The sequence below is a fragment of the Anolis carolinensis genome, chromosome 6 (genome assembly GCF_035594765.1).
Source record: "Anolis carolinensis isolate JA03-04 chromosome 6, rAnoCar3.1.pri, whole genome shotgun sequence".
Lineage (NCBI taxonomy): Eukaryota > Metazoa > Chordata > Lepidosauria > Squamata > Dactyloidae > Anolis > Anolis carolinensis.
Genome location: NC_085846.1, coordinates 27,677,059 through 27,704,711, shown reverse-complemented (window position 1 = coordinate 27,704,711; position 27,653 = coordinate 27,677,059). Strand labels below are relative to the sequence as shown.

General features: G+C 39.8%; 1 protein-coding gene across 1 annotated transcript in view; it reads right to left on the bottom strand.

The window, feature by feature from the left end:
* Positions 1 to 24,356, bottom strand: part of sp6 (Sp6 transcription factor) — a 35,962-nt gene extending 11,606 nt beyond the window's left edge. Inside the window, exon 1 of the mRNA XM_008113450.3 lies at positions 23,687 to 24,356. The gene's annotated coding sequence lies outside the window, so the exon portion shown is untranslated. The remainder of the gene's footprint in view (positions 1 to 23,686) is intronic.
* Between the last annotated feature and the right edge of the window lie 3,297 nt (positions 24,357 to 27,653).

The following is a 27,653-nucleotide window of genomic DNA, read 5'->3' as shown; positions in this document are numbered from 1 at the left end:
GCTTAGGGGGAGAAAGGAGGAGAAGCAGCAGTCAGGAGGCTTGTCATCACTCATTTCATGGGTTGTCAGCCTCTCCCCTCCTGACATCCCGTCACCTCAGCACTATAAGAGGGTTTTGTGAGACCAGTTGCTCTCGTTGCAACGGTGTAGTAACGGTGAGGCCGCGGATCATATTTTAGTTCTTGGGGATCACTGGTGGTCCACGGACCACAAGTTGGGAACCACTGCTCTAGATGGACAATACTTTCATGTACCCACATTGAACTACAATTCCCACAGCCCAAGCCAAAAGGGCTTCTGTCTTGTTAGAGGTATTAAAAAACAGGTAGAAGTAAGGTTGACAAATCCTCTAAATCTACATAATCTCCCTATTTGGAACTCAACTTTGATCCTTTCCTGAGAAAGTGACAGTTTCTTCACATAGTACTCATTCCTAGTATATGAAGTTCAAAGGATGGAGCCAGTTCCCGTAGCCAGAAGAACTGTGGGTTGTTGTGTTGCTGTGGTGAGAGGAAAAGACTTTTTGACCAATTGTTAGAAACTTTACAGTCTTAACATGTGCTAGGACTGGGCTATTGCTCTGGAAATGCTCTACGTACAAATGCTCTTTGATTTAATATTTGATGTCTCTCTGGGAGAAACCAGGAAAAGTGTGCAATGTTGGCCACAATTTACCAGCAGATTCAACTTTTTGTCATTCACAATAGCAGTCTAAATGGGAATTCTGTGATGCCCTGCCATTGATAATCCACAATACTTCATTGTTGATTTTGTTTCTCCTGGAAAATGTGCCTTGCTTTGTTTCCATCCTTTTACTACTCAACCCTCAAAAAACATTATTTCACCCTCTCCCCGTCATCTTCTGTATTCTTTGGAGAAGGAAAAAGAAAGATACCAATTGAGTATGAGTAGAAATAATTGTATCGATGTATAATGTATAATCAATGTATAATATATATCAATGTATAATAGTATCAAAAGCATTACTCACAATCACGCTCATTTACTTTCCTACTTTCTTATGCACAAAAAATAGCACCATTGATAGAGCTGAATACTTGCTGTTCTGCCATGGTGTTATGCCATTTTCTTATCAATCCAATCCCATCCTGTCCCAATTCCCCCAAAATACTAGCATTAGGATGAGTGGTTTGCAATGGAAGGAGAAACCCACAAATCTGGAATATGCGTCATGTTGCCATGGCACAAAGTAGACACAGCACTATTGTCTTATTCACCTGTCTCATCTCATCCCACCTTGCCCTCCCCCCAACCAAAAAAACCCATGGAGACTAGTAAAATTATCTTCTTTAACAAAGAGTGAACATTTCTTTGTGGAATTTGGAGCACATAGATTGTGTGGCCAGGGCAGATTGTGCCTGTTTGGTCTCAAGGAATTGTATTGGTGAATGAAGATGGAAAGAGAAAGAGAGTAGTGAAGGGTGTGGGCACTCACAAAGAATTCATCACTGCATACATCATCAGACATGTTCTCCTCCCCTAAATAATATGTCACACCTGGATAAAACAGACTGGATGAACAGCAGCAAACTGACTCATTTTATTTTTAATTTTATTACTGATGTCAGGAAATGGAGCAAAGGATATTGTAACAAGTAAGAAACTGTACTCTCCTGTATATCAGTGGTTCTCAACCTGCGAGTCCTTAGGTGTTTTGGCCTACAACTTCCAGAAATCCCAGCCAGTTTACCATCTGTTGGGATTTTTGGGAGTTGAAGGCCAAAACATCAGGGGACCCACAGGTTGAGAACCACTGCTGTACTCCAAAAAACACTGAGCAGAATTCAAAATGATCTTAACAGACTAGAGAGATGGGCCAAAGCTAACAAAATGAAGTTTAACAGAGATAAATGCAAGATACTCTACTTAGCAGAAAAAATGAAATGCAAAGCTACAGAATGGGGAATGCCTGGCTCGATACATGTGAAAAAAATATTGGAGTCCTCATGGACAACAAGTTAAATATGAGCCATCAATGTGATGCGGCGTCTAAAAAAGCCAATGGGATTTTGGCCTGCATAAATAGGAGTATAGTGTCTAGATACAGGAACGTCATGCCACCCCTCTATTCTGCCTTGGTCAGGCCACACCTGGAATTCTGTGTCCAATTTTGGGCACCACAATTGAAGGGAGATGTTAACAAGCTGGAATGTGTCCAGAGAAGTGAGACTAAAATGATTAAGGGTCTGGAGAACAAGCCCTATGAGGAGCGGCTGAAAGAGCTGGGCATGCTTGGCCTGCAGAAGAGAAGGCTGAGAGGAGACATGATAGCCATGCATAAACATTTGAGGGGAAGTCATAGAGAGGAGGGAGCAAGCTTGTTTTCTGCTGCCCTGCAGACTAGGATGCGGAACAACGGCTTCAAACTACAGGAAAGGAGATTCCAGTTGAACATTAGGAAGAACTTCCCTCACTGTGAGAGCTGTTCAGCAGTGGAATTCTCTGCCCCAGACTGTGGTGGAGTCTCCTTCTCTGGTGGCTTTTAAGCAGAGGCTGGATGGCCATCTATTAGGAGTGCTTTGAGTGTGGCTTTCCTGCTTCTTGGCATGGGGTTGGACTGGATGGCCCACCAGGTCACTCCCAACTCTATGATTCTATGAATTACCTTCTAGGTTTTGCCAGTGGGTCCACAGAGCTGTTTTTGAGGATTCAGCATGGAGTTACTATTTTTGCTGCCTTCTCCCAGCAAAACAATTTGAATTTCAATTTTATTTACTCAAAATATCCCAGGCTCCCTTGGAATGCTCTAAACCCAAACAAAGCTGCTTTTCTTTTCCAACCAGGAAGCAAACCAGAGCGTGACAACTCCTTCTCTGGTTGTCTAATTCCCTCCTTCACTCTTTTATCCATGAGACACTGCATAACATTACACTTATCTTAAGACAGCACAGTAATGAAGAAATACAGTGGGTGTACTTTAAATCTATTGTACAAGTATGTGCAATCCAACCTGTCTTCTTCAATGGTGATGACACACAAATTGTCCTGCAGATGACCAAACAAAGCATCAGAACTTGGGAAAGTTACCTTGTTCTTAGACTAGACAGAAGACATGCTAGATGCAGGATTTTGTGAGCGGTATTCCCCCCCCCCCCAAAAAAAAAGTAATAGAAATCATTGGTAGCTACCAATGCTGTTTTGATTTGTAGACAGATGTTTATTTGACTGACATCCACAAGCTCACTACATCATGTGGGGATGCAAATCCATTGCTCTATAAGCAGACACTTGTGAGTATTCCTTATCTAACAAAACCCTATGAAATTCATTGAGTCAGCAGAAGTCAATAGGCAATTTTAAGGCATATATGCTCATGCACATAGTAGTTGTATGACTACGTTACATTGTACAATAAGATTTACTAAATTGTTAGCACACTGTAATCATTAAAGAACCATTATTCAGTTATAGTCACATGTTCAAAGCGGATAACTCACCCATATTTTACAGTTCAACATGGGTTATAACATTCATCATTTTTGGTTTTGTTTGTTTGTTCAAGATCCCAGAGATTGTACCTAAGACATGTTTAAATCTGGTTTGTTAGGCTATTTAAAACTTCTATTCTGTGTCTCCCTTCTGCTCTATTGCCAGAGTTCTATTTTTGGAGTTCAAGGTTTGTTTCAACCTGCCCAGAACCTTTGAGCCAGGGTGCGACCAAATTCCCCAAGTCTTTCCCTACATCCTATTGTGACCTTGAGATCAGCCTGCATGATTAAGAAGAACTTTCATTTGCAGGACTCCTAAAGCTACAAATCAAAATAAATTGTGAAGCTACTCCACCCTTCTACTTGACAGATGGAAGAAAAGATGGGAACACACTGGACACCATCCGGACCTTTTGCAAAACTCTCGGAATTCGGCAGAATAATTGGTCAATTACAGTTTCTTTCAAATTTTCACTCTAATAACAAAATTGCAAAATAGAGAAGAAACCTCATGTCTATTTGCTCCGTAGGAGGCTGTGTATTTTATGTCTGAGCAAACCTTTAAAAGATGAATTGCTGTAGTTGTTGAGAATACTTTATGCAAAGGTCTAGGCATTAAGGAGGATGGGAGATCGGCTTACAACTCTCACTCTCTGATTGGCTAAAAATATAGAACTTACCCTCAATTAAATCAAAATCTGCCCCATAATAGAAAACATGTCAAAGCTAACTTTTAAACTGGTATATTACCTTTGAGCATATAGCTAGAATTGTTTATTTATTTATTTTTATTTACCTTATTTATATCCCGCCTTTCTCTATCCTGAGGGGGATTCAAGGTGGTTTATAAACGGCACTTATACAGTGCCTCGAACATAAACAAAACATGAGATAAATTAGGTTAAAATTGATACATACATAAAAGTATAGTTAAAATACATTCATTTTAAAATATATTTTATTTATTTTAAAATAGTTCAACACATTTGTTATACAGTTGACACAGAATATTCAATACAATATGCAATATATCTCTTAACACTTTTTGTGTCCACTGTTGCTTTCACACATATACCCACTTTTCTATCCAATTAAAAATTATTGCACTGTATTATTTTTCAAAGGTCTGCTCCCAAAGCCAGGTCTCCGCTCTTCTTCTAAAGGCTAGGAGATAGGGGGCTGTTGCAGAAGTTAAGAGGGCCAGGACACTGCCAGCTGGAAGGAAAAGGGAGTGCTTTTATTATAGGGAATTTTATTTCTAAAAAGGAAAAAAAGTAGCTAGAAATTGGGGGAAGATGCACACATTTTAAAAGTTGGTGGGCTAAAAGGGGTCATATGCCCTCTGTGTGTGGCGATTTTCACCCCTCTGGCCCTAAATCTGAGCAGGAGCGAGCACCTGAAGCCCTCCCATTGCCGCCAATGGCACAAAAATGTTTGTGTTTTTTGTTAGCGAGGTGAAAATTCGTGTCGTATAGCTGGCCCATTTTCATTAGTGGGACACAAATACGAAAATGAGACGACACAAATGAAATTACACAAAATGAACAGCACTTCGACATGAATGCACAACACTAGTACACATATCCATCTTAGTCCAACTTAAAACACTGATAGTTTCAACTAATAAAATCAACCCTTTTGGGGGCACAATACCAAAAACAAATAAATAGGTATGCATGTATTTATGTTACACTCAAATGCAACTACAAGAGGGCAGTATATAGATAGAAAGCCTAAATCAGAAGGTGAAATGAAAAATGGAAGAGGACACGAATATCACTAGGGAGATACTCTAGGATGGCCAGAGCATTGCCACCAAGGGTTTCTATGGGTGACCTTTATAGAGGACCAAGCAAGGATTGAAGTGAGATGAAGAAGGGAGAAACAAGTCCAACACTCAAATGAGAATGCCATGCTAGGTCTCTTTTGCATTATTATTTTACCAAAATTGGATCTAGACTTATTCTGGATTAATTCCCCAGTCAATTGGGTCAGAAAATTAGAAATGAAGCTTTGATCATACAATTGGACTGTTTCATTCAAATAATTGTATACGGGTGGCACTAAGGATGCACTAATGAGGCCTATCATACAACCCAATTATAGCCATATGATTTCACTTTAACTGCCTATGGAAACAGGCTTTGTACTTTCAGAAAATCACTAGAGTTCTCTGGCTCAAAGTTCTAAATGCTGTTCCAAAGTGGTAGTATTAAGAGCAGCATTTCTCAACCTGGGGGTCAGGACCCGGGGGGCGGGGGGGGCGGGCACAAGGGGGTGTCAGAAGGGTTGCCAAAGACCAGCAGAAAACACATATTAATTCACAGTGCTCTCCGGAGGCAGGTGAACTACATCTCCATTAAATCACTGTCAATTCCTCCCAAATCCCTCCAGTATTTTCTGTTGGTAATGGGGGTTCTGTGTGGGAAGTTTGGCCCAATTGTATTGTTGGTGGGTTCAAGGGGCTCTTTGATTGTAAGTGAACTATAAATCCCAGCAACTACAATTCCCAAGTGTCAAGGTCTATTTTCCCCAAACTCCACCAGTGTTCACATTTGGGCATATTGAGTATTCATGCCAAGTTTGGTCCAGATTCATCATTGTTTGAGTCCACAGTGCTCTCTAGATGTAGGCACACTACAACTCCAAAGCTCAAGGTCAATGCCCACCAAACTCTTCCAGTGGAATTCCCAAACATTGTAAAATCCAGGTTCATCTCTATATGAGTACTTAAGGCTTTGTTTATTCTATGATTGCTCACTATACAGACAGTCCGCAAATTATGAACAAGATAGGTTCTGTAGGTTTGTTCTTGAGTTGAATTTGTATGTAAGTCGGAACAGGTACATTTTCTAAGTATAATTCCAGCCAAATATATATATTTTAGCCCCTATAACATTTCTTTTCTTGTCTGTGGCACTGTTAAGAAGATTTCACCTCACTTTCTGTCCTTGTGAGAATTGGATTTTGGAAAAAAATGGCTTGTTGTGGAAACAAGGATTTGACATAAAGCTTCAGTGGAAACAACTTTTCTCTGTGATAATAACTGCTTCAGAAGTAAATTTCCCTTATGAGGGGTAGATTCTTTCATTTCCTGTTGTCTCATTCCTGTTCTTAACTATGGGTCATTTGTAAGTCAGATGTTTGTAACTCTTGGACTGCCTTTAATTTGAATTTGAGAGGAATATTGCTTACATACATTAGAAGCAAGAAGCAGAATTGTTCCAAGCCTTAGCTTAACACACATTCATAGTTGCTGTTTTGTGAAAGCTTTACATGGCAAATTAAAACAAAATTACCTAGGGGTGTTACTGAATAGTACCTTTAATCTTCCCATGTCCCAATCTACTGTAACAAAACATTAAATAGCACAAATAAAAATAAAATATCATTCCATTGTCGTGCATATTAATTTTAATAGTATAATTACTTGCTGCAAGCAGCTCAGATAGTGAGATGATAGCAACCTAACAAGCTGTGTTCAGTATAAAGGCTGCTACACCCCATATGAAGCCAGTAAAAGCTCAGAAGAGGAAGAGAGTCCTCATTTATCTACTTGTCTTTTCCTCATATTGTTAAAGCCAGGACAAATTAAAAACATATCTAATAAGTTATAAACAAATGCATTTACAGTCAGCCCTCTATATCCATGGCTTCAGCATCCATGGATTTAACAATTCATGGCTTACCATTTAAAATCAATTCCAATTCCAAAAGCAAATTTCGATTTTGCTATTTTAAATAAGCGACACCATTTTACTACACCATTCCATATAATGGAACATGAACATCCATGAATTTTGGGCTCCACAGGATTTGTAGTTTGGTGAGATAATAGGTAGAGAATTCTAAATGTCCCTCCCTAAATGGCAACCACTAGGATTCCACTGGATAAAACAACAGCTACAAAAGTGGCACCATAGTGGTATAAAGATCTAGTGTGAAAGAGATCAATGTTCCTGCTATTATTTCCATAATGTCTTATCATAGCCTCAGGGTTACGTCCAATACAGAAGGTTGCAAGCAAAACACTTAACATGTGTCAGAATTTCTTGGCGCTGTATCTAGTTGCATATATTGCATGTGCTGATCCATGCATATTCACTGTTGCCTTACCAGAAACCTATGGCCTTCGTGGAAATGCAGCCAGTATGTTAACACCGTGCATGTTTGGGCTGGCAGACTACAAACACAGCTAAATGCATTTAAACAAGGAGGTTCAAGAAACATATTTGCAAGGAAGGGCTCTTTACACACAACTTGCATTGTTTTCAGTTCAACCTTCAAACACAATGAAACCCAGATCTCTGTTTAGGGACCTGATCATATTGGGTATTGGATTTGCCATGTATTGTGGCATGTTGCCACAGCAGTGGTATGCACCACGTCCTTGCCCCTTGCACCATGGAGTCCAACAAGAAGTAGGTGTCGTGTAATGAGCTCCGTGGAGAAAGGGGTGAGGAAGTGGCGTACGACAAGCAAATCAGCCCGTCTGATGAGGTCGTAGGTCCGAACAGAATCAATAGCATATACTTGTTAAGATTCTACAAAATTCCCAGTGATTTCAAAGGGAAATAAGAAGAATTAAATTGTAAACCCACTCCAAAATATTAAGTTCTCATCTTTTAGTCTTCCTCCCCAGCATGTATTCTTTTCTTATAATTCCACACAAAAACAGCTTTCCTTTCCATTCCCTCGGCTAACATTTCTAACCATTTCTCATCCTGGAAACTATAACTCAAAGGAGAATAAGATTAAAACTCTCATTCAGCACAGCCACTGGTAATGTTGCCTGGAAGATTCTGAGCAATGTAGTCCCAAAAAGTAACTTTTCCAAGCTCTGCAATTTTACTGTTCTGCGTTTTCTTTCTCTACCCCTCAACATTTTCATCTTTCCTCCGGTTCCATTGCCCCAGTTGTTCATCTCTCTTATGCTAAGCCTACATCTGACTGGGGAAGAAGTGGCCCTCAAGATTTTGTTGGATTGCACTATCATCCTCCACTAGTTATGCTGGCTATTTTAATTTATTATATTCACTGATACCCTGCCTTTTCCCTAGTAATGTAGCTCAAGGCAGTTAACATTTTACAACATTAAAATGAGAAAAAAATTAAAATATTAAATAATCATTAAAAGATTATACATAAGTCTTATAAACCACATCACACAGCTTAAAATGCAATCCTAATCAGTTTGCAAAAGCCTGATGGTATAAAGGTGTTTCGACCTGCCAATAGAGGAGGGCAAGCTTAGCCTCCCTAGAGAAACAATTCCAAAGTCGCTGAGAAGGTCCTCTCTCTTGTTCCTACCAAAAAGCCAAGAAAGAGAGAAGGTCATCTCCAGATGATCTTAGAGTTCTAACAGACCCAGAAAGAGAGTTATGGTCCTTTGCAGGACCACCTTCCCTCTGGAAATACACATCCTTGCTGCAAAAAACCATGCAGATCCAGAATAGGTTTCCACAGTCAGTTATGGACCTACTGCCAAGACTCTACCCTTAGGAGACAATCATACTCATCCAAGAGTGATAGCCTATGATGATGATTCTTCAAATAACCTAGACCATATCTTTCAAACTCAAGGCCCATGGGTCAAAGCATATAAAAGAGAAAAAGAAAGGGAGGGAGAATATATTGAAATTAGGGCTGCACTCAATAGATTCTTTTTTATATAAATATAAAGTCAATCCTCCACATTAACTAAGGTTAGGGTCACAGAACCCCTGTGAACAGGAAACATTGTAAATGAAAAAAATGGTGGCAGTTTTTACCTGTGAGAACACCAATCTTGGAATTTGAAATTTTTCCAGTACAACTCTATGAACAATGTCTGCTGGAAGCTGAACAGAAAATTGCATTGGAGAACCCAGAGGTATTCTCTTTAGACATCACTAAGTCTCCCAACATGACTGGAGAAAGGTGACCATAAGAGTTACAGTGGAGGGCCTCGAGATTTCCTAGAGAGAGCATGTTTATTCGTAAATAATCAAAAACTCAAAAGTCAAAATGGCAAATGTGGAGGGATGACTGTATTCGTTCTTTCCACCTGCCCTGTAACTCAAAACAACTTAACAAAAGTTAAAATGGATACAGCTAAAAGTGCATCTCACAGCAAAATGAAAATATAAATTACACTATGTAACACAATTTTTGTTTCTGGGTTATAAATGTCATTTCCTAATTGGTTCTATCTAAACTTCACATGGGTTTTTTTTTGGGGGGGGGGGGTACATCCTGCAACACATTTTGCTATAGTTTTTCAATGAATATTTCCTCGAAGCTCAATCAATTCAATTTAGTTTGTGACAGCCACAAAAGCAAAGTTTCTGGAGTAAAACTACTTTCAAAATAGGTACTGCACAATTAAATAGGGATAACACTTTCGAATCAGGAACAGAAAAGTTTTCAAATGCAATTAAAAGCATGTCTTTTAAAAGGAAAAATGCCACATATGGGCAATCAAGCACATTATTACAAGGCCTTTTATCAGCAAAGTCTTGCCAAAACCAGTTGGTCTTCACTTTGCCACAGAAAGGTAAAAAGGAGGCCTATCGAATAATGAGTTCCAGAGCCTGGAAGTAGCCACCAAGAAGGTCTTGTTCCCATGTTCTCACCAGAAGTCTGTGAGACTGGTGTGACCGAGAGAAGGGGCTTTGTTAGGGAAACTGACTAGAGCTTGCACATGAATAAATTTTCTTTCCCGTTAATTAATACAGCCGACAACACACAGCAGTGGCAGTTAAACACTTAAAAGAGAAATTGTCCCTCTCTATCAAAATCCTCCAAACCAGCACCTGAGGTATTGCAACATTTATGTTTCATCAATTAATTAAGCACTTCAAAGTCTGGCACTAATAACTTTAAAACAAATCCTCAGTCTCTCTGTCTGTTCACAACCCTAATTGAAAATGCCTTCTAATGAAAAACTGAACCACAACCACTAACTGAAAGCTAAACTGCCTGGAGAAACTTGCTAAAGAATGTATAAGAGCATTCTAATTGTTTGGAGATGGAGCATGAGCACAAGAAAGTATTTCCCAGAGATAATGGAAATATCTTTCAAGCTTTCCCATAGCCTGAAAGTTGAAAATTGAGACACTTGGGGTCAGGCAACATCAGAGAGGTCAAGATGGCAAACTTTATAAACAAAAAAATGCAGAAGCTGAGAGAGGATGCAGCATTTTGCTTTTTGCTGAACCTACTGGCAAGGACCCTTCCTCTCTTCTCTCTCATTGCTGAGTTAATAGAGTCCAAGCCACAGTTGTCCCTCCACATTTGGGGTTTTAACTTTTGCAGACTTGATCATTCACAGATTTGATTAAAACCTTCTAATCTCTAGGTCCTCCAGCGTGAATTTAAGCCAACTTCCTCCGATGATGCTGGAGGACCTAGAGATTTCTAGAGATAATACCTCCCAAGGACTCTCTTGACCCTCCAATGTGATTCTATGTTCAGCATCCAATGGAAATTGACCAAAATGTCATGCTGGAAGACCTAGAAATCCCTCAAGTTTAACAAATAGCAATTTCTTTAATCACAGTTTTTTTTTACTTTCATGGGGTCCAGTGCCCCTAAATCCAGCAAATGAGGTGGGCTGAGTTTGCAGTGACTGAATAGACCAGGATGCATGGAGAAACTCAGACAAAAGGGGAGTTAATTGGGACTGCCCCTGCCAAATTGGGACAAGTAGAGAGTATGATTTCCTATTTCCTCCTTTTGACCGCATTCATATATTTGGTACGGCTTTTCCTTCAAGTAAATCCCAAAAGCATTTTGTCTTGGTTTTCTACATAAAATATATTAGAATTGGTAGTTAACAATAGGTAATGACCACTTAGCATAATAACAGTTACAAAGTTGGTGACTCTCTACCAGTAGAGTCTGGGTACCCTATATCCAGAAGGCAATCCTAAGGCCTGAGAACCAGCTTTTCCTTCTAGAACAGGAACAGGTAAAGTGCATTTATGGGGTCACATGCCACTCTCAAAGCTATTGTATTTCTGCAGTTATAAGACACACTTTCCCTACATATATACATATCTAAAAATGGGGGGCATCTTTGAATTGTGGGTGCATATATTTAACTTTTTTCTGCTGTTGGTGCTGAAATTAGTTTACGTTTTACAATCAATGTTTCTTAGAACTGAAGAAATATGGTATTTTTACAAGCCCTCCCAACCTCCTCAGGTTTCCCTGGACTACATACTTGAGTTTCCCAAATATTAAAAAATTATCTTTTAAAGAGATTGTAACCTTGTACTGGAAGATTTTTTAATGTGTTTTTTCAATATCAGAAGTAAATTTATTGCCATTTCTGGTCTTGATTTAGGGTTGGCATCAGTTAGGAGGGGGCAGTCCCTGCAACACCCAAAGGGTCCCAAATCCAGGAAAATGGCTTCTGGATCCCTCCTAAAAGGTGCTGAATATTGTTCTAGAAAATGTAACTAAACAACTATCCCATGCAACAGATGAATTGCTTAAGATAACACCATTTCCTTTCAAATAAACATTAATCCCCATCAAAGGATAAAGTGAGGGGTACTTGGTGATATAGAACGAGGAACAGATGAAAGCTTTCTTTTACTTAATGTGAAACTTTTTTAAAACTCATTTTCAAGATGGAAATGTGAGATTTAAGAATAAAGTCATTAAAATGAAAGAATATGCAAGCTAGGAGGTGATGCAGTAATTAACTTGGGCCTGTGCCTATTGAAAAGGGCAAACTTCTGCTCTTTCCTCTTCTCTCTCTTCATTGAGGACTTTCGATCTCATCAGATGGGTAGCTGGAATTGCCCTGCATTGTGGTGAATCGGGTGGTGTGCATCAAGGGGCGTGGGGAACCCGTCATCCCACGCCCCACATCACCCGACTCACCTGAGTCTCCATCTAATGGGGGGAAGTGTTATTCTCCCGGCTTACCCCATTGACTTCTATTCAACACGGGAAGCCTCCAGTGTTGCACTGTGGCAGCACGTGCCAGTTCACCTATACCAGTAGTTCTCAACCTGTGGGCCCCCGGGTGTTTTGACCTACTACTCCCAGAAATCCCAGCCAGTTTACCAGCTGCTAGGATTTTTGGGAGTTGAAGGACAAAACATCTGGAGACCCACAGGTTGAGAACCACTGACCTATACTTTTACAATGGAGCCCCACGGGAAGTTGCTTTACATTGTGGGATGGAAACTGGTGGGCTCTGTTGTTAAAGTATAGGTGAACCAGTGCATGCCACCAAAAAAGACCTCATGTGATGAGGTCGTTTATCCCACACTGCCCACCCCCCTTTGAGAGTACAATTTATGACGGAACCCTTCCCATGATGCAGGGGAATCTTCTGTCAGCATCAATCATGCTTCATTAGGGAAACGTCTGAAACAGTCCAAAAAAGGGGAGGTGGGAAGAAGACGATCTTCTAGACTCAGGAACTGGGATATAACTGGAAAAAACACTCAAAAACACATGGGATAAGAGCTGTCAAATTAGCCCGAGTTGAATTGCTTCAGTGATGCTGAGCAAGGGAGGTTGCTATGGGCAGTCTGCTACCAAGAATTGACATTTCTCTCCCAAAATTCTGCTCCATGAAGCAGGATTTTAAAAGTCAGGTTTCCCCTCAAGTGGGATCTTGTGTAAGATCAGCTGCTTGAGTCTCATGTAGAGTTGCTGGATAAGAGGGGAAAGTCAGGTTTTCCCTCAAGTGGGGTCTGGTGTAAGATCAGCTGCTTGGATTTACTCTAGAGTAGTAGATCAGAGGGGAAAGTTAGGCTTCCCTTCAAGTGGGATCTACTATAAGATCAGTTGCTCGAGTCTCATGTAGAGTTGCTGGATGAGTAGGATCTGGTGTAAGATCAGCTACTTGGATCTAATCTAGCGTAGTGGGATCCAAGGGGAAAATCAAGCACCCCATAATTTTTCTCCCTAAGGTTTATTCTTTTAAAATGAATATGTACTGTTTCATATATTTTAAAATATATTGCTTTTTGTGAGCTGTTTTGGGCCCCAATCCTGGGGGAAAGTGGGGTATAAATAAATATAATGTAACTATTGTATGTGACGATTTACAAGTAAAAGAATAACAAAACAGTTCCTTGCCTAATTCCACTGACATTTCAACTGCCAGCTGCCCCTAAAATGAAAACCATAGACTTCATCTACAATAGATACTACTATTGCTATTGTAAGGAAGAGGTCAAGGAGAGGGAGTGAGCAGGAGGAAGGGAAGGATCTAATGTCCCAATAAAATCAATGCACAAGTTAAATAATGAACTAACAGCATAATCTTATACACCATATATATATATATACACACATACACATTTCTTTCGTGCTATTGTTTTGTTTCGACCATTCGTCTACACAAAATGAATGGTGACATTTTCATAGGAAATGAGGAAACGACACAAAAATGAAAGCTGGAGTAATTGTGCTTGCTTTTGTTTTCCTTTCATATTGACAGAGGGCTGCTGCTTTCTCACTACAGCTGATGTGTACCAGTGGGTCTTAATAATATGCATTGCCCGACTTACCGGGCAAGGGTTGTTGCAGCTCATCATGGCACTGCAGGGGACTTCTTCCACCGCCTGGCATCCTGGCCAATCGGCAGCGGGCTGGCCCAGGTGGCCCCATTTAAGGCCACCCGAAGGGCCTAGGAGGCATTGGCCTGTGGGGACAGCAATGACAAGGACAGCGGCGGCAGCGGACCCAAGCGGTGGTGGACCAAGTGGTGGCAACTCCAGTGTGGTATTTCTGTGGCTCCGGGAGGGTGTTTTGGCCTTCCAGGGCCTTGCTCAGGCCTTTTTCTTTTTTCATTCTTTAGGCCACTTTGGGGCCTACCCCCCCCCTCTTCCCTGCAACAGCAGAAGGGTTGCATGGGCCTTCCTGGGCCTTGTGTGTTGGGAAGAGGGGGGGTAGGCCCCAAAGTGGCCTAAAGAAAGGAAAAGGAAAAAAGGCCTGGCCAAGGCCCTGGAAGGCCCAAGTGGCTGTCCTGCCATTGCCAGGGGGAGGGGGGGTAGGCAGGAAGGCTACACCCAGCCCTCATTAGAGCTCTTGCCCCTGAGGCCTGCTTCGGTGGCCTCCAGCTCAGGGCCTTGCTTCCACCGGCCTTCTATCGCCCCACCTTCCCTTGGCTTGAGCCAAAATGCCCTCCATGTGTGGCAATTTTCACCCACCCCCAAGCCCAAAAACTGAGTGGGGGAGGGAGTGAGCCTCAGAAGCCCTCCCATTGCAGCCAATGGGCTAAAAAAAATTGGGTTTTTTTGATAGCCAATCGAAAATTTGTGTCGTGTAGGATCCCATTTTTGTTAGCACACCACAAATACGAAAATGAGACTACACGAATGAAACTACACAAAATGAACAGCAATTCCACACGAATGCACAACACTACTACATAAGTGTAAGTCATACTGTTTTTCCTTTCCTTTTTCATGAAATTTCTTGGTGAAGACCAATAATTTCAGGGCGGGAAAAAATGACTAAATGAAAACAGAAGCATAGGGATCCCTTCTATGCTGTTATCAACCCAATCCAGAATGAAAGTTTCTTGGGACAAGATCCTACTGGGATTTTTCCCCCCTGAAATCACTATGAACATTGACCGTGGTTCTATAAATAATAGTGATATGCACCCAAAGAGCTATTCCTATAAATAAATTGGCAAGATGAGTGTGTGCTTCCAATGTATTTAGCCAAAATCAGCCCTCAAAAATCTACCTGGCCTGATGAGTCTGTGTCCCTGGTAATATGTCATTCCTCAAATAGTTTTTTTTTTTTTTGCAACTTTATGGCAGGCCAGTAAAGGTGGGGAAAATTATAAGTTGTATGCATGATGAATCAACTCATCATTGTGTGCATTTTCAAGAGTTCTGTTTGCATAGCTTGGAGATCACACTTTTGGACCACATCTCCCAGAATCCCTCACCCAGCATGTGGATTCTGGATGTTGTAATCCAAAAATGAACTGTTTCAAATTCTTCCCATTTGATTTTTCTGCTGGTTATGAATGTATATCAGAGCTTACCAAATTGTGTGTTGTTGCATGTTAGTCTGTCAGCTGCAGTGTATAGGTGTGTTATCTGAAACTAAGGAGAAACCTCTGAGGTTGGAGCTATACTGTCATATAATGCAATTTTAGAATGCGGTTTAACATCATCGAACTGGACTATATGAGTCTACACTGCTATATAATCCAGTTCAATGCATTTACCCTATATTCTGAAATTATATGGCAGTGTTGATCCAGTCTGAGTCTGTGGGAAATAAACAATAAACCATATATTTTACAAAATATAAATGGAAGGTTTTCAGGAGATATGTTATGTCCTCATGCATTTTGCTACATTTCTGTATATGTCTGTTTTTCTTATATGGTGTTGGCTTAACCTCTGATTTGCTAGTAAAACTGAATTTCTGTGTTGCGAAATGATGCATGTCTAAAATGAGTGTCATCAACATGAAATGTCTGGAAAGCTCTGGTGTATATTGTAGCTCATTGTTTACCAGGAATGATGTGGCACAAAAACTACCAGAACTGGCTCTACCATTAGGAAGAGTGAGCTATTTCCTCAGGCAGCAGTTGCTATGGAGCACTAGTGGTAGTCCTCAGGCGGTTTCTCCCAAACCTGTGACCATCTTCATTTGTTGTGGGGGAATGTTATCTGCATGGCACTGTTTGCCATGTTTCCTTTACAATGCCCTTTTGGCCTCAGGTGGAAGACACGGACCAATTGACAATATTGAAGTAAAGCTCAGCTGCCGATCCACTTCACTTTTATGGGTGAAACAGGGAGGGAGCTCACCTTCCCTTTTGCCCCAGGCAGCAAAACTTCCTGGACTAGCCTTGTCAAGTAAATATATCAGGATCTGAGGAAGCAGACCAGCAGACAACATATTTACAGAAAATTGCCCCCTCTATTTTATGGATTGGAATGCCTGGAATTTCAGTGAGCCGTGCAATTCAGTTTTTGCTTTTGGACATATTAAAGAATAGGGGGAAATGCATGACTCATGTTTTAAACAACTCTTTTTTCATTGGTAACTATTTGGGTTGATGACTGATAAGGAATATCAGATATTGTAAGGGTGTTTTCAGAGGAAGCCAATGGCGAATCATCTCTGAGCATCCTTCCCTTTGAAAAAAAAAACCCTGTTAATTTCATGACATTGTAGAAAGTCAACAGGATTGTAGGCACACACACACTTTTAGTGAATCGGGAAAAGACAGAAGTAATACTTTTTCTGCTCAGTATAGCATGGGAAAAATCATTTCTGGATACTTTTGCAATACATGGCATTTTGTCCTCCATGGCCAAGATGTGCAAACATTTTATCTTCTCCAACATGGGTGTTGAACAGTATAGACGCCTCTTCTACACTGCCATATAATCCATATTATCAAATCAAATAATCCACATTGTCTGCTTTGAGCTAGATTATATGGGTCTATACTGCCATATAATCCAGTTCAAACAAGATAATCTGAATTTTATATGACAGTGTAGAAGGGACCTGAGATTGTATTGTCGAAAGCTTTCACGGCCGGATACGGAAAAACATGAAAAGAAAATGCTGCTAGAACCCAACCATAAAACCCAAAGACCACACAACACCCCAGTATTGAGAATTCCTGTTTTGACTTGGAAAATGACATGGATGAAAGGTTTTATGCATCTCTTTCTTCTAAGTTAATATCCTGATCAAATTTGTTTCCATAGCTGTATTTTAAGAAATAAGACAAAGCAAAAGTATAGCGTCCAGAAAATAAGAACAGGCTTCCTGCGTCATATATGGCTTGGCACTAATACATGGTTTGATCCTGAGATGGTGTGATGCAATGGATAAGATTGTGAAATTAGAAATTTTCACTAGTTAAAACTTACGCAAACTACTTTTACTCTTGGCCTGAGCTCCATATCTGAAATATGGGGATAATGATATCTGTCTACCCTGCAGAGATGTTACTGAAAAATTGTGATCCTGTCTGTGAAGTTTTGCGAACATATAAAGCACATTACAGAATTCCTGTTGCATTATTACTCCTAAGCTCCAATTGTCTTTTGAAAGACAGGACAAAGTGGTGTTAATAATTGTTGTTTTGTGCCTTCAAGTCATTTCCAATTGATGTCAACACTAAAGCAAACCTATCACAGAGTTTTCTTGGCAAAATTTGTTCATGGGGGCTTTGACTTGTCTCTTTCAAGGCTAAAAGAGTGTAATTTGGCTGCTATCACCCATTGGGTTTCTATGACCAAGTGAGAATTTGAACCCTGCTCTCCAGAATCATGACACTATTCTGACTCAGTGCTAATAATGATTTTTTTAAAAATGCAGGACAGGTTATCCATTTTGTGTGTGTTTACCCCCTTGAGATAACAATTAATCCTGTTTTCCAGGTAGTTCTGGAATATGACTTCCCTAAGGCTCCATAGTAAAAGTTCAGCCATATGTCCTATATTAAGGAAAATATGGGATGTAATTTATAAATTGATAAATGAATCCTACCTGGACCATTCATAAAACAAAGTCTTAAATGTGTTGATTTTAATTGGGTTGATATATCAAATGAATTGTGAATAAGATTATCGCATTAGATTCCACAGAAGTTAAACTGGCTTCTATGGAATCATATCAAAGATTATTGGGATTCATCTATTCCAGTTGGGTATAAAAATCATTGCTTCTGGATCTCTTGTGGACAGGAACATAATAAAAAATACTTTAAACTCAAAAAAGAAAGAAAAATAAATAATAAGAAATGGATAATAGCCGGGCTGATAGTTTCAATTATCAGATATTCAGGAAGAGAGGTATGTTAGGACATTATTTCCAGCCAGGTATGGAGGGGAGGAGTTGCATTTGCCAGACAGATGAATGAATTGGAAACCCTCCTAAATGCCAAATCATAAAATTATGTTTTTCTAGTCAACCATGGATTGACCATTAGATGGTTCGGATGGGGGATTCTGGCAGTTGCTGTCCAAAAATAAAATCCTCCATGCTTCTTCACTTACTTTTCTATTTACATTACTGTCCTGTTCAGGTAGACTTTCAGTAACAGACTGTCTGATAACAGGAAAAGATCTTAAATGGATGAGCGATATTTTAAAAAATGATTCAACTTTATTTATTTGTTTTTGATGGATTTTAAACTCTTTTTGTTTTACTAGTTTGGTCATTTTATGCTCTAGTAGCACAGCCTGTTGAATTTGCATTTTCCATATATATGTGTGTGTGTGTGGTTGTTTTTTAAAATTACGTTGAAAGCAACCTTATATTTCCACCATAAAGAAAAGTGGGATAGAAGTTTTATGTCTTTTCAGAGACTGATCTCCTTGCTGGGAAACCCAAGTATTTTCTATCTCAAATAAAAGGACGTGTATATATATTCATACATATGATGTAACTGAGGTTCCCTTCTCTTCATATTTGTTTTTTTTAAAAATATGTTTTTCTGCCCCTCTTCAGACATCAGGGAGGTGAATTGACCTGGGGCTTATGAACTGGGACAGTGAGTGAGGAAGTCCCTAATTCTGATGAGCCTTTGGCAAGCCATTGTTCCATCAGCTTTAGTGTGCGTTTTAAAAAGGGAACATGTACAATGTGTACAAAGCACATGTGCTCTATAAAATATTTAATATTATTACAGTGATTAAAGTATGCATTATTTACATGTTAAATGTTGTAAATGACATTTTTAACATTGGTACAAAACATAGCATTGGGCTGCTGTGAGTTTTCTGGGTTGTATGGCCATGTTCCAGAAACATTATCTCCTGGTGATTTGCCCACATCTATGGCAGGCATCCTCAGAAGTTGTGAGGTCCCGGACTCTGGAGTAAGGCAATGTTATGTGACAGCCAGTATGGTATAATGGCCAGTATGTTAAACAAGGACTCTGAGAAACTTAAGTTCGCATACTTGCTCAGCCATGGGTAGGTCACCTGCTCTCAGTCTCAGAAGAAGGCAATGGCAAAACTCTTCTGAACATGTTTTGCCCAGAAAGTCATTGTATAGAGTCATCATATCTCAGGGTCAATTCAAAGACACATGACAGCAGTGGGCAATAAATAAATGTATATGTTATGGCCTGCTGTGCAAGAAATTGTCCTTAAAAATAAATAATAAAATAAAATAAAATAAAACAAGAATAAAAGCAATAGGCCAGCCTTCAAAATTAATCCAACAAACCTGTTTCACCCATTGCAAGCAAACAAGTTGTTACTCTGCCAATCGGTATATGTAATAATTGGGCAACTATCATACTGCACCATCACCAGTAGATCTAGTGGTGTATCATATAATAATAATAAATTTTATTGATTAACCCTTAGGCTGTATCACAATACCAAGCCAAACAAGAAGGCTTGATAGGACTTGATTACACTTTACACAGAGAGTTAAAAAAGGCACTTATAACAATACAGTAAATAAATATGATAAAACTGAATATATATATCATATTCCCTTATTACCCCTACAATTTATCCCGATCAGCTCCACATATGTGGTTCTCAAACATATTGTTTTGCTTAAATACAGAACTATTTTATATGTTATTTTTTGGGTCTTGGCCACACATAAAATGTGTTGTTCTGATGTGAGATTCCCAGTACATTGTCCATTTGATATACTAACCAAGGTAGACATCTCTCGCCTTCTGGTACAATTTACAGTCAAATAATATGTGTGCTATATCCTCAATTTCAAGCGCTCCGCAGATATCATATGTTGTTGAACATGTATATTTCTCATGTTTAGAAAGCATGTGAAGTATATTACATGCACCTGTTTTAAAATGTGTGAAGCTACTCTAATTTGCACCATGACTGCCCTGTCTCCTTGATGCAAACGGACAAGAAAAATAAATAAAAAACCATTTCAAGTTTTAGATGGCCTTTACGGTAAAAATATATCTATATATACAGAAAGATCTCACTAGAATTTGGAAAAGTTACTTTTGAGGGACTACAGATCTCAGAATGCATGACAAATTGGCAAAAAATTGACTTCTGGGAACTGTCATCCAAAAAGTTAATATTTTCAAGTTCTGAATTTGGCCCATGAAACACAATCTAATGGAAGGTCCTATAGTCATAGCTCGTTGATATAAACAAAACCTACACAAGAATGCAGTTGTTGTTGTTGTTGTTGTTGTTGTTGTTGTTGTTGTTGTTGTTTGTATCCTACTTTTATCTTGCAGTCAAGTCACAAAGCCAAGAGTCCTTCATAATTATCAAAAAATTAAGTGGATCTAATTTAACTTTCAAACACTGTGGAAGTGTTTAGTTTCCCGATCCATCTTGATCCAACTTCCACTAAGATTGCAAGGTCAGTTCTTGAGTTGGTTTAGCCCAATCCAATGATTTAAAAAGACCTCCCTGATTTATCTCTTTTCTGTCATTTCTCATCCTCATTCTTTCCTCCTTTTTAGTCCAAGGATTTCAAAAACAACAGAAAGACAGCTGTGATAGAAGGGCTTGGTTTGTTTGTTATCTCTTACTATTGTACAAAATACCATAGAAAACTCACATCGTACAACATAGAGCCAATGTGATATAAAGGCCAGAGTGTAGGACTAGGACTTTTGGAAAATAAAGTTTAAATCCCCACTCATTGGATGACCTAGGACAAAAAAGCACTCTGAAAGGAAGGCAATGACAAACTTCCCCTGAATAAATCTTGCTAAGAAAACCTTATGAGGAAGAGGCCATTCGTTAGAACTTACTTTGAAGGCACATAAAAGAAAACTTGAATTCACCAAGATCAATCTTCTTCACATTCTGATGTATGCACTTATATATGATAGATGTTTCCACACAAAATACAACTACAAATCATGATTTTCTAGTGTGTGTGAACTTAGATATTTCTTGAACTTTGATAGGCACTCTTTGTACACCAATAAGCTCTCTTTCTGTCACATTCACACATTATGGTGGGTGGGCAACATACTCTTCACAAATCCTAAGTGTATACTTATAGACGGCATAGGTGACGAAGAGATCTTGATGTTTTACAGCAAGTGAACGACAGTGTCACAGAAATGTTTTCATCATAATGTTGGATACATTTTCCCCAGTCCAACCACAGACATGCCTTCAGAAACTTGCTTCCATTTTCCATATCCCCAAAATCGGAACAACGGCCTAATTTTGTTTGGTGCATCAGAGAATGTCGCCATGCTTAACCCAATGGAAACAAACTACCTGCAGCTTGGCATCATTTTCCCTGAACAAAAGACTGATCATTTATGAGACAGTCACTGCCAAATCATCTATCTTTTGATTGCACTATGATTTGCCTTAAGGTGACAAGGATTCCACACTAATTTTGCTATAATAAAATACAATTACTCCATCTGCTACACATTTATGATGCCAAGAAATTACATCAAGACAGTAAGCGACCTGAGCCTTGTTTTTATAATTCAGACTTAACTTTAAACGTTGGTTGTTGTTTTCTTTTAATTCCGTCAAACTAGTCAACATTGGTGAGGCCCCTTCCACACAGCTGAATAAAATCCCACATTTTCTGCTGGAATATATGGCAGTGTGGACTAAGATAACCCAGTTCAACGCTAATATTGTGGGTTATTCTGCCTTGATAGTCTGGGTTATATGGCTGTGCGGAAGGGCTCTGAAACATCCTTAAGTCCATTTCTGATCTTTTTTATTTTTTAAAAAAAACCCTCTCTAAACTGAATTTTTGTAATGATTTCTCCCAAAAGGCTATGATTTTTGTTTTATTTTTCAGAAAAAAACATCTAGTTGAGTTATTCCTACTTTTCCACATGCGAAATAACATTTAAAATGGGATTGGTTTCAAAATGTGAGCACTCTAATCTTTTGATATCCAGATCAAACTAACTTCAATACCACCCACACCTTTCAAAAAATCTAACTTTTGAAATAAGATCTTTTAAAAAAAGAAAACACACCTACAACCGCCCAGCTTTCTACATTGTCTGATTGATAACTGTTTCTCTTCTGTTTGAGACTGTATAATTGTAGATATTACTATTTGATGTTCGCTTCAGAAATACGCACACATGGAACATCTTGGGCATTTTTCTCTTAATGTTAAATAAGTAAGCAAGTGGAGCTATAATGCTATCTATTATTTCCTGGGACAAAGTTCCACTGAATTAAATGACACAATTCTGTGTAGTCATAGTACTAATAATAGTAATTTCTTACCCGCCTGTCCCCATGAATCGAGGCAGGGAACAGCAACATATTGCAATACAACATGAACGATCAATTAAAAACATACGTGAAAACACATATGGGGCTGTGTTAAAAATTTGTATCTACTTTTGTATGTCAAAATTGTAAATCTGACAAATGTGATGATACAGTAAAGGTAAAGGTTTCCCCTTAATATAAGTCTAATTGTATTTGACTCTGGGAGCTGGTGCTCATCTCAATTTTTAAGCCGAAGAGCTGGTGTTGTCCGTAGATGCCTCTAAGGTCATGTGGCCAGATTGACTGCATGGAGCACTGTTACCTTCCCTCTGGAGCAGTACCTATTGATATACTCACATTTGCATGTTTTCCAACTGCTAGGTTGACAGAAGCTGGGACTAACAGCAGGAGCTCACCCCGCACCCCATATTTGAACTGCTGACGTTTTGGTCAACAAGTTCAGCAGCTCAGCAGTTTAACCTACTGTACAACCAGGGGCTCCTTGATGATACAGTATCAATTCCTAATAATATTCAATTGCACTAAACCTGCTTTCCCTCTGTTCATTGGCCATTCAAGCCCAATCATTATTTTCTTTTTCACTATCTGATCCTTTGTGGGTTTCTCAGATACACGTTTTGCTCAGTTTAAGAGTGTATATGAATGTAACTTTGATTTTGTTTGTATGCTGCTTTGAATATTATTTCACCTTTTAGAAACACAGCAAATAAACTTGTCACTTTAGATGATCCACAGGAGAGCTAACTGTAAGACTATCTTAACACAGAATTATGGGATAAAGTGTGGACAGTCGAGTGGGATGTTTAAATTGCCTGGGAAGACTTATAATTAAACATCAACAAATCATTTCCATTTCCTGGTGGAGGGATGGGAATGACTATTTTTAAAATATACATACACATACACTCACACACTTTTGACATAGATGATCACTAAATTTCGGATTTGTTGAGGTAGCACCCTTGCCACAACTATGACTTGAGCATCTATTGGAGATGAAATACATGAAATAAAAGAGAGTGGCCAAAAGAAGTTACTTACTTGTTTAGCTTTGCTGATGAGAGCAGCGATCCTCCAATAGATGTTTCCACATTGGCTTGCCAGGCAACTTTTGTCCAAAGCTCCAAAGGCTAAATCCAGAATCCGATGATGGGAAGGCAGTGCCCGGCGGAGCACTGAGAGAGGGAGTGTGTCAGAGGCAAGTTAGGCAAGTATTTGCAAGAAGAGCTACTCCAGGAGTGACTGGTTCAAGCCCTGACAGCAGGGAAGGAGCCAGGGATAGATCCCAGCCCCACCTCTCAGCACCACCCACTACCTGCTGAGTTTAACCCTTCCAGGCATGGACAAGTGTCTTGGCAGAGGGCCTCCTGGATAAGACGGCATGCATACAGAGACACATACACACCAGGGAATTAATAAATAAGTGGCTGGCAAGTGGAGAAACAGGCAGGCAGGCAGGCAGGCAGACATCTCGACTTGCACCAGTGGCAAGCATAGTCATTAGAAGGGTTCCTTCTGTCAGATGAACAAACGCAGGATAATTAGAGACAAAAGATACTTCCTTCTCTTCCTCCTCCTTCAAGCCTCTATTCACTCATGTTTTTATCCTTTCTCCTGAAGGGGTGAATGGAAAACAGTTTCACTTGGGAGTTTTGGTGCCAGTCATCATGTGCAAGACAAGCGCAGTGTCTGCTCCTGTATATGGATACCAAGGCTCCTGAGAACCTAATCAGAACTGATGGGTTTCACAGGGTGTTCATAAGCAACGAATACAATTCGCCATTGCCCTGCAACACTTTGTATATCTCAGAAGCTCCCCATCTAAGCATATACTAACCAGGTCTGATCATCATACCTTCTTCCAACTGTCCCAGTTTGGCTAGTGGGTGCATCTACATTGTAGAATTAATGCAGTTTAACACCACCATAGCTCAATGTTATGGGATCCTGGGATTTGTAGTTTGTTGAAGCACCAGCATTCTTTGGCAAAAGGTCTAAAGACCTTGTAAAACTACAACTCCTGTGATCATAGAATCATAGAATAGTAGAGTTGGAAGAGACCTCATGGGCCATCCAGTCCAACACCATCCATCCAGTCCATCCAGTTCCATGGTGATTTCATACCATGGAACCATGGTAGTAAATGTGGTATCAAACTGCATTAATTCTACATCGAGAAGGGTCAACTGTATCCCTGCTAGTCACTTCTGACACACAAAAACTGTATCCCAAGTGATTCAGTCAAGTAAGTCACACACACACACCAGGCTGGAAGCCACAAAATGGCTAGTAGTCAACCAATGCAAGGTTCATTTCTGGCTCCAAAGGTAGTAAAACAGTCACAACCTCCATATCAATTATCATATTATATTATATTATATTATATTATATTATATTATATTATATTATATTATATTATATTATATTAATGGCCCTCATTTCTGAAATCTATTCTTGGGCATAAGGAGGGGATTGTCTTTGCAATGTAATACTAAGATATAGTTATAAGATTCCTACTTCTTACATACTCCTAAAATGTCCTGATTTGGCAAGGGCAGACATTGTTATCCATCCTTTCAGATGCCTTTAGAAATGTCTTAGTTTCTTTCCTACTCCTCTCTTTTGTAATCTGCTTCCTTCATTTGGCGCAAACCAAATTCAAAGTGCACACATATTCTCAATTAACTTAGGAGAGGAGAGAATCCTGCCCTTCCCAATAGATTTAGGCAAAAGCAAATCGCTACAGCCTTTTCTAGCCTGTCTGTTCTTCCTTATTAGTAAAGTTTGTCATCTTGACCACTCTCTGGTGTTATTTGGCCCCACACATCCTGGTTTTTATCTGTGAAATCACAGAGGATTCCAGCTGGTATTGAAACTATGTTATGTTGCATTATTTTGATGCCAAATTAAAGAATCTTCATCCCTGGATTAAAGAACCAGAGAAAATAAAAAGGCAATGAAGCTCCACACAGTAGTTACAGTGCTGTGATTCTGTTTTAATAGTCATGGCAACATTCTGTGCTGTCTTAGAACATGCGGTTTAGGAGAAAGCATTTAAAAATCTCTGCCAATAAACTCTAGCACTCCAACAAACTACAATTTCCAGGATTACAGAAGCTGAAGCCACGGCATTTTGTGCTGCTTAAATGGTCTCTGGTCATGATATTCTCATCTGGTGGAATATATTGTTTTTCTTATAAAATAATACCAAGAAAATATGGGGAGGAAGGTATCAATTTGTCTGTCTTGCACATCAAGCCCAGGGAAAAAATAAATTAGAATATGTAGATCTCAATTTTGTCTGGATAAATGAAGACATGTGTAAATCTTGTTAAATTCTTCTCATGCTGCCTGAAATTTTATCCATTTTTAGCAAGTAATGTACACTTTCAAGACTGAATTCATCCTAGGATTGCCAAGTCAGGACTATTATATATCTTGAGATTTTAGGATAAAATCTGAAACTTTGGCATGTCTTGTAATGACATAAAAACAAGGAACTGGTGATGTTATAGGGAGATGTTACCAGGGCCGGCCGGAGATATTTTTAAATGTTAAGCGGGGGTGCTAAAAAGCGCCCCCGCCACCGGCCCCGCCTCCCACGCCCTGGCCCCGCCCAGCATGCCCTGGCCCCGCCTCCCACGCTGCGTGGGAGGCGGGGCCAGGGTGATTAGTGCTGGGGGTGGGGCCAGAGTTGGCCCTGCCCCCCGTCCAGCGTGCCCTGGCCGCGACCAGGAAGTGAGGGCAAAATGGCCTATCTGTGCTGTGCGCATGCGCACAGCCAGATAGGCCTTTTTGCCCTTACTTCCTGGTCGCGGCCGCCGATCGCCCGGGCGATCGGCGGCCGCGACCAGGAAGTAAGGCCCAAATGGCCTATCTGTGCTGTGCGTATGCGCACAGCACAGATAGGCCATTTGGCCCTTAGTCTACAAACTAAGGGCAAAAAGGCCTATCTGGCTGTGCGCATGCGCACAGCACAGCTAGGCCATTTTGTCCTTAGTCAACAAACTAAGGGCAAAATGGCTTATCTGGCTGTGCGCATGCGCTCTGCCAGATAGGCCATTTTGCCCTTAGTTTGTTGACTAAGGGCGAAATGGCCTAGCTGTGCTGTGCGCACGCGTACAGCACAGCTAGGCCATTTGGCCCTTACTTCCTGGTCGCGGCCGCCGATCGCCCGGGCGATCGGCGGCCGCGACCAGGAAGTAAGGGCGAAATGGGCTATCTGCGCTGTGCGTCAGCGGCCTCGTAGAATCAACCGGCCCTGGATGTTACTAAATGATGTTACTGGTGATATCACTAAGAATGATAAATTAAGTACCAAACATATAATTCACATTGAAAACACAAAGTTTAACAAACAAGGAAAATACACCTATGCATATTTCAAGACAATGCTTTCATCCTGAAATTCCTCCTCCTTATCCTGAAGAATAAGACACCAGACCAGGAAGGCCAGGAACCCTAATTCCAATATCCACAAATAATTACCATAGGTACCTTTGGTCAAGGATATACCGTATATACTCAAGTATAAGCCAAGTTTTTCATCCCTTTTTAGGTATGAAAATGGCTCCTTTGGCTTATACACGAGTGAGGGTCCTGGCCGGATTATTCGGGTCAGCTTATACTTGAGTATATAGGTAATCAGAGTTGGACAGTCTTATCTTATTCAAGTCATATTATTATCTTAAATTACAGTTTTATGTGAATATTCAGAAACATTTAACCGACTGCCTCAATTAATTAATTTTATTGGTATCTATTTTTATTTTTGAAATTTACCAGTAGCTGCTGCATTTCCCACCCTCGTTTTATACTTGAGTCAATAAGTTTTCCCATTTTTTGTGGCAAAATTAGGTGCCTCGGCTTGTATTTGGGTTGCCTTATACTCGAGTATATATGGTAGTTACTCCCTGCTTAAAGTACATACAGGCATTCTGAATCAATAAACCTGAATTCACCCTCTTTTTCATGGAAATTAATAATATTTGTAGGTATGTTTGCTATG